The sequence below is a fragment of the Hippichthys cyanospilos genome, chromosome 18, assembly GCF_059441005.1.
Source record: "Hippichthys cyanospilos isolate Australia breed blue-spotted pipefish chromosome 18, RoL_Hcya_1.0, whole genome shotgun sequence".
Lineage (NCBI taxonomy): Eukaryota > Metazoa > Chordata > Actinopteri > Syngnathiformes > Syngnathidae > Hippichthys > Hippichthys cyanospilos.
Window position 1 is genome coordinate 935,220 of NC_142386.1, and position 12,200 is coordinate 947,419.

Below are 12,200 nucleotides of genomic sequence, written 5' to 3' on the forward strand. Positions count from 1 at the left end.
GCGTAAGGGTGGGTTAAGAAGACCGGTTTATAGGGGTAAAAACGTATAGCGGTGCCTTAGCCTTGAACATGCGTACGTGTGCTAAAAGTGTCATGAAATATTCACTCGTAAAAAGTGCGGCGTCCCGAGAAAGGGAAAGCGCTTGTCCCCCGAAGGTTGGGAGTCACCTGAACTCCCTCTCCGGGCCTTTACTTGTTTTTGCTTCCGGTTCGATAGCAACCGCCTATCGTTCGTGCAGCCGACCTTAAGCTTGAAAGCTGCGACCTTAAAATGTTTGCGTTGGTGGCGAGGTGGGATGTGGTGTCATGGGCTTTAACGCAAGTGGTGCTGTTCTCTCACCGAGGTGAAAGCGGTTATAGAATCGATGAGAGGTAGTCGTCGGAGAAGAACGTTAGCGTTTGCGGAGCGAGCCTGCATGCGACCGCCGTAGCTAGTTAAGGCAAGATGAATGCGCAGCAACCGACTGATCACCGGACCACGGTGCTGTACAGAATATGTGGCATGGTGTATAAATGCGATCGCGTGAGGTGTCGATGCTAACCAGTCCTGCGGACGGCCTCTACTTTTTGTTCTCGACGTATTACGTCCAGCATGAACATCGGCACTCATCGACGTTTTGGTCGTTTTTAGCGTTTTTTAGCATCTCAGATCACCAAGTCCTGGAATGTTTTTTATCACGATGACCTTGAAACTTAAGGAGCCACAATGTACGATCTCTGCTTGGATCCAGCTCTGTGGACGCAAATCCTTGATTTTTTATTTTTATTTTTTATTTTTTTCACCAGCAGTGGAGGTGGATGCAGATCTGAATTTAGTAAGGGTACTGTCTAATTTTCTAAAAACGTTGTTCATCCAGGTCAGAAATCCGACACCCTAACATTAAATGCTGGCGAAGCAATAACATACCTTATTTGTCTGGATCTACCACTAGATTTCTCTTCTACTCAGGTCGCACAAGCTTCTTTCTCTCGTGATTCTTACCTGTCAAACTCAATAACTTTTCTAAGAGCTTGGGTCGACAAGCTCAGCAAATTCTACATCCTAACACACCAGAAACTCAAGGAAGGGGGGAAAAAAAGGGTTCCCTCGCCAAACAGAAGACATGGATGAATGACTCTTTCATTCTCTCTATAAAGATGCTTCTTCTTGTTCCGTCCTTGCAGACGCTTGGCAGGAACATCTGAGTGACTCGTGAGACACAAAATGTCTGCCCAAAGATGCCTCCGCCAAGCCCATTGGCTGCATTTCAAGTCAAGTCCTCCACAATCGCTATCCTACTTAATCACGACGCCAGGTCGTGGCTGTGGTGTCTTGGAGTTTACAAGCCCAATGGCGGACTACCCAGGAACATAAAAGGCACGGTAAAAAGGAACGTAAAAGTACTAGAAGTCCTTAATTTGTTGAGTTTTGCTGGACGTCCTCCCCGATCGGTGCGTGTTTATCTGCCTTTTTGATCCGCGATTATCCAGGATGAATAATTGACTGTGCTAAAAAGTTAATCACGACTCCTGCCGGTTCAGGATTTGATGGGCATGAAAGGATGGCCCTCGCCGCTTTGGGGGGCTGGAAAAACATTGAGAGGTGTTGCCGCCCCTCCTCTAATTGGTACTTAAACGCCTGCGTTGAGCCAAACTGTTGCTATCATAAGAAATTGATGAATTAACCAAGTGAGAGTCTGTCGGACGGCAAAGAGAGAGCGGGAGAGCTTTCTGAATCTTTTAAGAGGATAACTTACTTGGGCAAAACAGCTGTTTATGCATTATTTGTGTGGCGGGCCATTTACCGCCGTTTAGGATAAAAACCTTGGGTTTCCGCGGCGTGCAGGAGTTGCCCGCGGGGGACGCGCACTGAGGAGGAATTTTCGAGGGGGACCGTCCGTCACTGATGAGCGAGGATGAAAAATTTATCGGCCGCTCGTTTTGGTTTTAAAGACTGGGTGGGAGATGTCGGCCTGTCAGTCTGAAAGCGTTCGTTTAAGTGACAAACAGGCCAGAAGGGGATTTGAGCAAGAGAGGGCGGGGCCAGAAGGGGTCAGGGGTACTGCTTGCGGTCAAAGCGCTAATTTAGGCTTAATTTAACAGTTTTCTGCGGTAAAGAATCACTATGGCTGTATTCAGCTTTTTGTCTATTTTTTTCTTTGGATTGATTGATTAGCAAACATTGAGTTATTCACATTGGTAAAATAGGAAAACCAGGTAATTGTTTGGCCTTGCTGGATGTCTCTGCTTTGATTATAAATCAGAGCAAATTTTTACAAAAGCCTTTTGATTGAGTTTCTATTACGATTCACACATTTATGAATGAAATTCACATTAGCGTAATCCCTTCCTTCAATTTACACACAGGCAATACGCACGTAGGTGTGTGTTTAGATGTGTGTGTTTCTTTCCTGCTGTCACCTGTCCTCTCCGGTGCTGTCATCCCATAGACTTGTTGCCGCGGCAACCGCCTCGGGCGCCAGACACGTCGCCAAATGTCAAGCTGGCGGCTGACGCTGATGGTTCCCGACGGCCACTTTTTGTCACCCGTTTGTTCACCTAAAGCGACCGTGGCGTTGTGTCATACAGATACACTTGAAAAACATGCATACTCTCACGCACACACACACACACTTGAGAGGTGTTCCTTGGTAGGTAGCAAGCTAGCGGTTTTTGTTTTTTAAGATAGGTAGGAAGCAAACTGTAATATTCTACGGAAAAGATCTCAGAATGATGTGGTGAGGATTTATAGTTCAATACATAATGATATAGGTAGGTAACAAGATACTGCAGGTATCTAAATTGGTATTTTAGTACAGTACAGGCTAGCCTAGCTAAGAATGACTAAAGCGCACTTCTACTCTTCGATGTGCGGTTTAGTAAATGCAAATTTAACTAAGGTGACTTGAACTACCCGACAAACTAGATTTAAAATTGACTTAATGGGGGCCAGCACATTTGATACATGGGATTTACCTTTCTTAATCCATCTTTTAGTACTACCACTATCACGCTGCAAGACACGATCCTTTGAGGAATGTTTAAGCTTTTCAGTTTTCCAATTACAGAAACTTTGCTTGGACCAGCCAATCAGAGGGCAAAAAAAAAACAAATTAATTCAAAGGAATGAGTGCCGTTAGAGGCAAAGTATGAAGCTATGTTGCCACCAGCTCAAAATCCTCATTATGCACAACAGCATTTTCACTCTAAGCTAGCACGATAAACGCATAGGTAGATAGACAGATAAAGGTATGATGATTATAGCAGATATATTCTGGTGCATTTAAATGGAAGAAGATGGAGTGGTGTTGGGGGTGGGGGTGCTAAAATGGTAATGTGCTTTAAATGTCAGAGGAAAGGTACGCTTCTCATCAACCTTTGGTCACCCGTCCGCTTTGAATATTCTTATTGGCGTCATGTATTAGTAATGAGAGTTGAAAAGTAAGTCAAATTTAACCTTCACCGTACCCGTGGAAACTATGAATATTAACGAGACCCATTATGTGTACCTGATCTGAAAGATTCTTAACCCCCCCGACTGCCACTGTTTGCCAGGATACCACACCTCATCCAATACTGTAGAAGATGCTGTTTCAACGCTGGTACTGTAGGGGGCACTGTCTTTTACTGTCATATTTTAATGAGTATTGATTCCAGTTGAGCTTTCGGTGAAATTTCTATGAATGCTAATGGTGGTTTGTCCGTGTGTGACCTGCAATTGACTTTTGACCGGTCCGGGGTAGGGCCAAAGTAAGGGGGTATGCTCCGTTATTGTAACAAAAACCGGTGATCGCCACCCCAGGGTAGTTAATTGCTTCCCCCACTAGAATGTGCTTGACTTTAGATCTCTGCTAGCCTTAAATTTTATTGTCTTGTGTGTTTGGATATACGTGGATTTGCGTTTGATGAAAACGGGTTAATTCGTGGAGAAACGGGGTGAGGATCGCAGCTGGCAACTCTATCTCGAGACGGAATGAAAGGGTGGCACTATTTTTCGCTGGCTAGATAGCAAAAGTTCAAAACGATTCAGGCGATGTGAGGGGGGCGCACCCCAAACAACCCCCCACCCCAGCAATCTGGAACCCCTGCGTCTGTCACCCCCGCTGTGTCTCCTCATCTCTGACATCATGGCTGTTTAGCATGCAGAGACACCGTTAGCATAGATCAGGCCAAAGTGGGACGAGACGGAGGAGGAGGGAGGCTGCTCTTCCTCACTGGATTAAGTCTTGATCAAGGCGCCATCAACACACACTTTCTCGCTCGCAACTTCCCCAAGAGAGCGCTCGTAAGGGGGGCGGGTTGTTTTTTTTTTTTTTTTTTTTTTCGGTGGATGTCTACCCGCAATGGTGGACAACAAAGACAAGAGAGGATGTTTGCTTCCCGCTTACTGTCACTTCTGATGTTACACCCGGGGAGAACTGTCAGCCCCTGACGGGCTTCCTGACTGTTGCGGCATGTTTATTCGCTGTGTTTATAACCCCGTTTTTGTTTTAAGGGCTTATACCACGGTATTTTAAGCTTTCCATAGTTAAATATACTCGATCAAATGATTGAATTTGACCTTTTAGAATATTGGAAATTAAACTTGTTATGAACTATGAGTTGTCTTGGCAGCTGAATTTCTAACTGGGAAGCGAAACTGCCCGCCTCTCACTACCTCGCCCCCTTCATAACGGTATTGTAAAGTGGACTGCCATGACGGAACAACAATAAACATTATAGCGATCGGTAATAAGAGTTAGAGGCGGAGGGAATCTGGACACACAGAGGTCCACTGATTGAAAGAGTAAAGTTTTTGTGCTAACAGAATTTTGAGGCATCGAGAATTAGTGGGAAAATTGCTTGTGTCCCATCTCTGCGATCTGTGACTCTTTAGTAGCTTAGTTTATTGATTTTCAGGGATCCGGAGTTGAGCCGGTCTCATTAGCACCGGATAAAGACCTAATCCCTCTCCCCCACAAGATACAGGGGTAGGCTCACTCTGCTTGGGAGCCTTTGATTTTCTGCTCGTATATATGCGACGTTAATCCCAGACTAACAGTTTACGTAACTTTTGAAATATGATGTCACAAGTCTTCTTGCAAGTAGTCTCCTTTAGTCAGGAAGGTCCACCAACAAGGTTAGTGTACGTATTTTTTTTTTAGATCCGGAATAGATCACAAATTCAAGTGTATCACTTTGTTTTGGTGTAATCAGTACGTCATTAATGGCTTCCAAAACCGCCCTTAAAAATGAGCACTATGGCAACCTCTTCCCATGATGTAACGAAAGGAGCCGGACAAACTCACGGGATGTCATTTCGCCGACAAAGCTATTTTGACATGATTCTAGTTGACGACAGCGGCGCTATGCAATTTTAGTACTTTGGCACCGGTGACAGACGTCGCGGGCCTTAGGTGCCTCATTAACCCGAGTGGCATCTCCCGACAACTGTCATTCATTCTGCGTGTCATTCTCCTCGGACCCCTCTCCCGACTTCTTTCCCAGCCTCCCTCCGCTAGCGTAGAGCGATCGATAAAGGCCGAAGGTGGGAGGTTGGCCCACAATGATGGCGGAGGGGAGGCCGATCAATAGATTCTACCTTCAAAGCGTCTTCCTCTACCAGACAAGCTGGAAAGCCAGAGGAGAACGTGAGGAGACGGCGGAGATGAGCTGGAGCTTTTTCTTCTACTTCTTTTTTCTCTCGTCTCTTTCTTGGGGTCAGGAAAGAGCGGACGAGAGGGTTGAAAGAGGAATATGACGAGGGTGTGACAGTCACTGGCTGTGAAACAGGAAGGAAGGACACAAGGAATTCCCATTGGAGCGTTGGTGAATCGGCGGGGTCTCGGTTAGCGCGTCTTCCTCGCCGTGGGGGCTCGAAGGCGGAATTTCGGCCCTAACGCCTTGAATTTAATGACTGATTAAAATGATTGGTGGGCAGGCGGATTGAAGCCAGTTGGTCAGGCTGAGAAATCCGCAAGACAAAACCAGAATTTCGACAGCTGACCTTGGACTGACCATGGGACATGTCGTTAAAACCCACGTGTAAATTTTGTCCAGTTATTAAAAACGGGAAGGAGCGCAGAATGGGAGAGGGAAGGAGTTAATGAATATTCCGGCTTTTCATTTGGAGTTTGCAATGGGGGACGGTTATCTCCCGGTTTCTTCCCCGTTGATTTGCACGCTAGCTGGTCGGCCGGTTCGTCGGGCCGGCCGAGTTTGAATCCAAATCGTGCTTCAATCGTTACTCGAAGACCTTAAAGCTCTCTGGAGGGCCTCGGCATAATGAGGCCAACCGGGATTTCAATCACTTTTTTTTACATCTCGTAGAAAAACGCAGAAAAGCCGAGAGAAAGCGAACCTCTACAACAGACAAACAACACCAAGCCCCATTTCTGCTCCAGACAAATTTGATATGTATGACTATTTTCTTACCCCAAAAAAAGCACAGGGTCAGTCTTAGCCTATGTGGCGCTCTAGGCGTTTTTTATTTTGCACCCCCTTCCACAGTAGAGCAAACAAGGTACGACTTATTTTATTGCTTTTCAATTGACAATTTTAAAGCATTGGTCCAGAAAACAAATAACGTTTGTTAACTGCCTAACATTTAACACTTTTTTTAAAACCTTAAATTTTAACAAACACAAAAAAACTTATTTGGGGGGCTTTTGAGTCATTAAACTCATGAAATTCCAAAAATTAGTTTTTTTTTTTTTACATTTTTTAGAGTTAAACATTCAACCTCAGAACTTTTTTTTTAATGTTTGACAAAAGGAAGATCTAAAAATAGTAATTAATTACAACAGTACTTAATTTATGTATTACCAGGCATTTTTAGATCCTCTTTTAGTCAAATGCTGAAGATAGTAAAAAAAAAAAAACAGGGATTGAATGTTTAGACAGCTAAAAAAATATAAATATGTCTTTGGAAGTCAATGAGTGTAAAAATATAATAATACAATGAACAATTAAAAAAAAAAAAAAACCTAATCATTGCGACTTGCAAATGTGCATCGTCAAAAAAAGCTTTTGCTGTTGTGGTCTTTTGGCTGAAGCAGAACATCCCAGTGCTCTTCGTATTCTCTATTTGGTTACTCTTTGACTCTTCTTGGATTAAATGTGTCTCTTTGCCCACAACTATGTGCCTCAAAGTAAATTAGTTTTAAATGCCTTTACATTTGAAGTGCCATTGCCCCGATTCCCCTGTAGAATCGCTTTACCTTGGAAAAGTAGTTCAATTCAAACCCATTCGAGCATCCCCCATTCGGTGTTATGACCGTTTATCCTCCAATATCGTATTTTGTTCGTCTTCCTCGCGAGCTAGCAAGTTAGCTCTTGGCCCAGATGAAAGAAGTGTCTGACTCAAGGTGCCGGCCGTGTTTCAGCACAGCGTCAACATTTGATCCGTGGATACATTTATTTGAATTGCGAGCAAAACACACACACGCAAAAATCAAACGCAAATGTGAATATCAAACTGGTGCGTTTGCTCTAGCCGCCTTTGATGGCTGGCGGGGCTGCGCCAGGGAGCCCCGCGATCCGGCGGAGGAGGATTGAAGTTGAAATCCACCTGGGCACGTCCCCCTCTGAGCCCGAACATCACAGACTGAGTTGGGCTCCCTCCCTGCTCGCTCGCCGTTTTGTTTTGGTGTCAACCATCACCGGGATGTCCAAACATGCAGGGTGTACCTTTTCCGCCCTTTCAACATAATTGGGCAATCCGGGAAAAAAAAAAAAAACCCTCAATACCGTTGAAGCTAAGATCCACAGTCTCCACATGCATGCACTGCGCCCCAAGTCGCCTAACATTTGTCTCCGTAACAAGATGGCGCCAGCATTATTTCTCTTTGTTGACTTCGCTTTGCTGTACCTTACCATCAGTCACCTCTTGGATTAAAGTAGTCCAAGACCAATAGCTGTCCCGATCCTTTTTACGCTTTAGCTCAGCCTAAATAATGCTTGCGCTTTTCCCACGGTAATATTTGTTTCCTTACCAGTAGCCAAATGTCAAATGAGAATGTTAGCTAAAGTGAAGGTATCACAGGCTTTAGAGACTCTTTGCTGACAATGATGAGTGACAGCTAACCTCCCTCAGCACAATTTATTGATCACATCGGTGTGTGAGAGAGAGTCACTTGGGGTTCGGATGTCATTGATATACTTTCCACTCAACCTTATGTGAACTCTGCATTGTGTGCTCGGTAAATTTGAGTACTGCCATCGAAATTTTATATGGGTGCCTAAGATGCGTAGAAAGTGTGGTTTGACAGGCGCCATTTTGCAGCCCAACTCGGGTGACGGACGCCGGCCACATTATCATTGCACTTTTTTTACCTACTTGGGTGTTAGTTTGTTTGACCAGTCAGCGTTGGGCAATCCGACAAAAGGACTCCTACCGTATGTCTTGTCTATAAATTCTCATTCACTTTTTTTTTAGGAACATTTATTTTCACAATGATTAAAAACTCACCAGTAACACGTTGCGATGGGCAGCAAGATGGCTTTGTCCCCAGTACGAAAATACACACACACACACACACACACACACACACTCACAGTTAAATGCCTCCATTAAATAGATGCCTCTTCTAGAAAACCAGGAATTATTCATGTTATCTAAATTTACATTTTCACCGTCGGTTTTGTAGCCACAGGTCTTTGGCATTATCCCATGAAATTATAAAATACAATATTTGCAAAAATGCGAGAGGTGACCTCACTTTTGTGAGCTACAGTGAATCTAGTGTACAATGGTGTAAAGTGACAAACTACAAATAATATAATACTATGTCACCGTTTTTCAACAATCTGTACTTTACTTGAGTAGTTTGCTTTTACAACGGTCCGCTTTGGCGAGCACGTGCAGAGCGTTCTCAGGTACAAATAATGCGCAGGTGCTGCCATCGTTTGGACAGTTGCAGTACCGCATGCCCCTTAAACGTGACGCGAGAAAATAAACACAAGTTAAAACAAGAAAAGGTCCATAATTGTTGGGAAAAAACCCTGAATTATTCATGTAAAACAAAAAACATAAACCAATAGAAATCAAAAACATATAGTTTCCAAAGATTCAAATTGAAATTAAAATAAAATTGAATAAAAATGAACGCCAGAACCAGTCAGGAAAATCAATGGTAGTTGCAATTGTAAATGTGACGGTTGAAATGGAAATTAAAGGCAAATCTTATTAATTATGAGAGGAACAGGGACATTCTTGCTTCATGAGAAGCAGCTGTCCGATGCAGCTGAGAATTCCTGTATTTCTCCTTTTGACCAACAGAGGAAGCCAAAATCATAATACTTGCAAAAACTCAACCTGCTGCAGGCCACCTAAAACTTTTAAAAATGGAGAAAACGAAAGATTGTGACTCCATATAAGCCACATGTGACAGGATCCCACTCATAATGAAGTTGATGAAACATTGATTTTTGTCGGGCGAACACGTGCACTCTGGCTGTTTGTCCCGTCGTCCCCCGCCCCCCCGAGGTCGTCGTCATGACCCCGAGTTGTTGAGGGCCTTGGTCATCCATCCGCTGGCTTATTTTCACTCAGGCCCAGTGTGGGAAAAAGTTGGCGCTCCCTAACCTTCACCAAGCGGCTTCCTGTTTCCAAGCAGGATCCACCACATGTAAAGCCTCCTTTTGAGCCCTTTGCGCAACAATATTTTGATTAAGCACTTGCAATTCCCAATCCTTGCAGCCTGGTAGGTGAACAGAATCAGTGTTTGGTTGTGCACAGCTGGTAATGTAGGTCAAACTTGGGAGTTGGGAACCCGGCGAGTGAGCAAGTCAGTGATTTCCAATGTGCGTGGTGCGCGAGAGGATGCGGCGGGAGGAAGCCATTGAATAATTCAGCGTATTTCCTGAGCCGTAATGGCTGGCTGCCGCTGATGGCACCGCCGCGAGGTTAAGTGCTGCGTCTTGGTGCATTCATCGGCCCGGATGGCCGTCCGTCCGTCCGTCCGTCGTTAGGGCTTCAGCCGCAAATGACCCGAGAGTGGCTTGAAATATCAACGTCATGGCATGCCGGTCGGCAACCTTTTATCAATGATGTACCCCCTGTGAGATGCGTTTTGACCCGAGTGGCCCCTAACCGGCGCAAAGCAATTTGGGGTGGGGGAAAAAAAAGATTTCAAACTGAGTGCTGTGCCGTATATGTTGGATTTATTCAACTTTGGAACGAGATTTGTGTTGCTATCTCTAGGTGTAGTTTTTTTTTTTTTTCTGTCTGAGTTTGAAATGTCCGACTGCATTTGAATGCATCGTGTTTCGCTTGCAGACTTGTGCTGTATCGTATTTTAGTGTCTCTATTCAGCGATTGAGTTCTTGGCATTTTTGTTTTGAAGGAGCACGCGTCATGTTAGCAACTTGTTACTTGATGATGTTGCAGCTTCTTTGGCACCCGGATAAGCGTCAAATAAACATGAACCCATGAATGTGCCCGGCTCTATTCCACGTTTTCTGGTACCTACTGCTTTGTGGTTTCCTGCAAAAAAGTATAAAAAAAAGCTTGTACTTCCACTTCCCCACTTTGATGGACTCGCCGTGTGAATATTGTTTTCTGTTTAATGCAATATCCCAAAACAAAGCAGTTTTTGTCATGTGAAGGGTAATTGCAATAAAATAAGAATTTTCATCCTTTTTCTTATGTTTCAGGCACTCTGATGCACTTGGTTATTTTAGTTCCTGTTTTAGATTAAGCTAGAGCCCGTATAAATGCTGAAAAAAATAACACTTGTTGAAAGTTTATTTATATTCTTTATATAGCTTTTTTCTTTTGTCATTTATTAAAAAGGATGCAGGTTTAGAAATACTTATACAATTTTTATAGATAGCAATCTTACAGTCAAGGCAAGGAGGGGTTTATGTTCCAATTGATTTGCTCTCTCTCTCTCTCTCTCCCCATGTTAATATATACCCTATGTTACACCATTTTAACGGTTTTCTTGTGGAAAAAAAACCCAAAAGAATCTCAAAAGAGTTCTTAAAGAGGGTGATATCAGGCTTTGAACAGATGTTTTAGCGCTGTCCTTGAACGTAGCAGCCGCATGCTTGAACACAAGCCAACCAGTCCGACGGACGTTCTGCATTTGACTTTTCATTTCATTCTGAAAGGATTCTCCGCCGGGAAAAAAAAAAAAAGGAATGCTCGGGAGGGGATGCATTTGAATTCCAGAAGGGGAGTTGTTGTTGTTTGTCATAGCAGCAGCAGGAACAGGAAGCGAGTTGAAGCTTCTCGCCTGACCGCGTGACCCCTGCAGATAACATTCCCATCCTCCCCTCAAATCCCCTTCCCCCTCACCCCCCTCTATCCCTGCATCCTCCTCCCTGAGAATCTTCTCTTCTTTCCTCTACTGACTTATGTGTTGGTGTTTTCTACCCTGGCTTGCTATGGCCTTCCAAAAAAATAATGGCATGGTTTCAGGAGACTTTTTTTGTGGGTCTACTCACGACAGGTATTGCTACCAAATTTCACTTTGCTGCTCCAGGGATGAAATCATCTCAAATGCAAACAGTGCGCTCCAAACTGGAACTGGCCAAATTGATGTCGACTTTTGTGGCTCATGTAACCACCTGCTGGGATGCTGAAGTGTCTCTCGCCCTGAACTTTGACCTCTGGCTCATTTGATCTACTCTGTGACGACAGCTGTAAACAACCAAAAAAAAAGATCCACGTAAACATTCCGGTGCAGCGCCGTGATTGATTGACAGTTGTATGGGTGTTTGACGGACAGCCGGTTTTGTCTCTAGGAGGGGGACTCCCAAGGGGGACAAGAGGACGGTTGGGGGGCGGGGTCCCTTGCTTTGACAGAGGGGTCAATGACTAGTTGTCAGTTCGCTGGGAGAGCACCTCGAGTCCCTTTGGGGGCCCTGGGCGCACATTCTTCCATGATCGCTCCGTCAACACGATGAGCGCTCGCAACTTCAATAAGCGTTGATCCAGCGCAATGCTGTTGCTAACCCAAACAGCAGTGCCTATCGTTGGACAAAAATGTAAAGATTGGAAAAATGCAAAAGGTGGACTTGATAACTGTGGACAAAACGTTGGAGTGTTTCGTTAATTGTATGTTGTAGTTACGTTTACCGCTTTCTTTCTTAGTGTCTCAACATTTTTCTCGGAACATTAGTACACAAGTACACTGAAGATCAAAATGACTAACTTAAAACGTGTTTTGTAGTATTAACACATTTTTCTCCCAACTTTCAGACAGCACCTTTGTCATTTCTTATTTGTTTTGTTTT